This window comes from Dreissena polymorpha, chromosome 5 (genome assembly GCF_020536995.1).
Source record: "Dreissena polymorpha isolate Duluth1 chromosome 5, UMN_Dpol_1.0, whole genome shotgun sequence".
NCBI lineage: Eukaryota > Metazoa > Mollusca > Bivalvia > Myida > Dreissenidae > Dreissena > Dreissena polymorpha.
The window spans coordinates 20,546,181-20,549,435 of record NC_068359.1 but is presented as its reverse complement, the minus strand read 5'-3'; the positions used below and the strand labels follow the sequence as shown (position 1 = coordinate 20,549,435).

The 3,255-nt window shown below is 34.5% G+C and overlaps 1 long non-coding RNA gene across 1 annotated transcript in view; it reads right to left on the bottom strand.

Annotated features, from left to right (window-relative positions):
- LOC127831660 (uncharacterized) overlaps positions 1-3,255 on the bottom strand; it is a 128,746-nt gene that overhangs the window by 42,620 nt on the left and 82,871 nt on the right. The gene's annotated exons all lie outside the window — the stretch shown is intronic.

The window sequence follows — 3,255 nt, the reverse complement described above, 5'->3', positions numbered from 1 at the left end:
ATTGCAGCGTGTGTGGAAAGAATTGGTCACCAGATCTCAACTCAAGATACATCTAATGTTTCATATTGATGAGCGGCTGCACAGGTGATGCGTATGGGACAAAAGTTGTTCAACTACATCCTTCCTTGAAGCTCACAAGGTGCCGTACCATGGAAAAAAACTTTCAAATATACCATAATATTATGCTGGCCAAAATTCCGCCGAAACGGATATCTTTATCTTAGATAGATATATAATGGAGTCACAATAACGAGTGTAGATATGAGAGCTTGTCTGCAATTATTTATTTGTGACGTCCTTTTTATCGAACACTTATAAAAAACGCTTTCATTAATGGTGAACAGAAGAAGTAACGTGAGCTTTGTACTGTTTAAAACTGTTTAATAACAAAAAGATTCAAGTACAGGGATTTGCATTTATTTTCGTATTAAGATTCTACCATTTGTCGATTACAGGTATGTTGTATTATTATTTGTACAACCATAAACTACTCCGGATTGTGAGATGAACCTGCTCTAGATATAGACAAATATAAATATTGAGTTGACTTTTGGATTCTTTAACAAACCTGAATTGAAATGCTATTCTAATTTCAAGCCAGGCTCTCCTGGACGAACGTACGATCTGGAGTCTATTTGCAATGAAACTTAATAAAAAGTCTTCAATTATTAAGTTGAATTGTTTGTTTATTGTATTAGTCATTGTTTTAAAATCAGGTGCCATCAATTAACGACATGATGGTTTTTCAACGAGAGGATACCTCACTACGAGGGGTACTGTCTTGAGTGGTTTTATCTTTCAGTTTTTAAGGTGGTTTTATCACAGTTAAGGGTTTCGAAATTACTACAATATAGGCAACTTGACATGCATTACCTTCAATGGACAATAGGCCATATCCGTATTTTAAATTCATTATTATGTTTTCAGAATTTACTAAATCAATTATTAACTAATACAATTTGTTTACAATAAGTATACATTTATTAAGGTTCAAATGCTTTCAAGTCACACGAGCTATATGTTGTACATACATCTAAAACTAAGATTCTAGTTGCTATTTACTTACAGCAATTGAAAACGATTGATTTACTGTAGTACTAGCAAATGTGTCTGAATTTTGTATCAGTATATTGTTAGTATGTTTTCCTCTTGCAAAAAAGCACTAATGCATAATGGTGTGTTTTATTACAAAGTAGGAATATTATTTTAATATTTTCAAAGTTTAATCCTAGTTTTTTCACCATCGTGGTGTTGGAGCCCGTTCGGAAAAATCATGCGAAAACGAAATCAAACATACTATGTCGGGGAGGTCATCAATTATATTAAGTATTGTACTAGTTTTTAATGTGTATTACTGTCATATTTTTACCGGAACAATGTTATACATTATGAAAATGAAATGTATTACTGTAAGTGACAAAATATTAAGTAACCTTTTCAATTTTTAATTTAATCCGCTTTTACAATATTTGATCACTTAAGGTAGCGCACCCGTAATGGGCACCTATCCAAATCTAATCTACATGTATTATTTTCTTATTCATCATCATAATACTGAACTACATGAAAAAATTTTGGTAGGCTTTCCATGCTTAAAAAAAATATACTGATTTTTTTCAAAACCACCCCCACACTCGGCTTTTGTCCAATTTATGTGCACCCTTGAGGTATATGAAAGTTCCATAATTCATCCAGATTTCCAAATAAAGGCATGCAGTTGGTGTGTACAGATGCAGAAAAGGTGTTTAAAGTTTAAACAAGATAAACAAGTTTTCTTTTACAGCCATTAATTTTTATACCCCCCTTTGAAGAAGAGGGGGTATATTGCTTTGCTCATGTGGGTCGGTCTGTCGGTCCGTCCACCAGGTGGTTATCAGATGATAACTCAAGAACGCATGGGCCTAGGATCATGAAACTTCATAGGTACATTGATCATGACTCGCAGATGACCCCTATTGATTTTGAGGTCACTAGGTCAAGGTCACGGTGACCAGAAATAGTAAAATGGTTTTTGAATGATAAATCAAGAACGCATACGCCTAGGATCATGAAACTTCATGGGTAGTTTGATCATGACTCGCAGATGACCCCTATTGATTTTTAAGTCACTAGGTCAAAGGTCAAGGTCACGGTGACCCGAAATAGTAAAATGATTTTCGGATGATAACTCAAGAACGCTTTTGCCTAGGATCATGACACTTCATAGGTACATTGATCGTGACTCGCAGATGACCCCTATTGATTTTCAGGTCACTAGGTCAAAGGTCAAGGTCACAGTGACAAAAATCGTATTCACACAATGGCTGCCACTACAACGGACAGCCCATATTGACTAATTGGATGGTGTTTTAACATTGATCCATCTTTGTATCTTGCAATAGTATGTGTTATGTACAATGTATATTTCCCAACAAACGACGTAACTTTACTGTATGACGTTGACGTCTCTTCGTATGTTTTTTTTTACATTGATACTACTGATGAAGGCTATGGCCGAAACATGTTAAGTATTGGAACAAATTTAATAAACAAAAGTAACGTATTTGTCTTTTCTTCTATTTCGTTTGTATTATATCAGGCGAAGCGTGGAACAAAATAACGCCGAGTATCGCAGAGCCGTTTTTTTTTATTCGTGCCAATGCCACGGTGCCTATACCACGTGACTTTTTCGTATCTGTGTTGGGATAATTAAGCGCGACCCAGTTAACATTTTTATAAGATCTCTTTTTAAATATTTCACCATTTTTAATGGGATAAAGTGGAGAGCCCGATCATTCGTAAGAGTTTTCTATAGGTATCGTGATCTTTTTAAACAAATAAGTTTTTTTTCAGTTAAGTGCAACCGCGCGTTTGAACAGTTAGAAAAATATTGGATCAGTGTGGGGACTTCATATTACAAACGCGCGGTTGCATTTTACTGAAAAAAATACTTATTTGTTAAACGATAGGGCAGTAAACCGTTGTTGTTGTTTTTTTAACATTCCTCGATTCCCCCATATTTTAAGAAACAATAAAATATTATCGCAACGACCCTGCATTTGAAGAGGTAGTGAATATGGCGTATAACCTTCGACGTGTTCATTATGTCGTAATGAGCACTTGCGCGTAATATTGGAAAAATACGTTTTTGAAATCTTTTTCGCTTTTTGTGACGGACATAAATTATCTTGGTATAAAATGCTTTATTTTGTTGAATGTGATTCGTTTTTACCAAAAAAAAATTGAATAATTCAGAGTTGGTCATGAGAAATATGA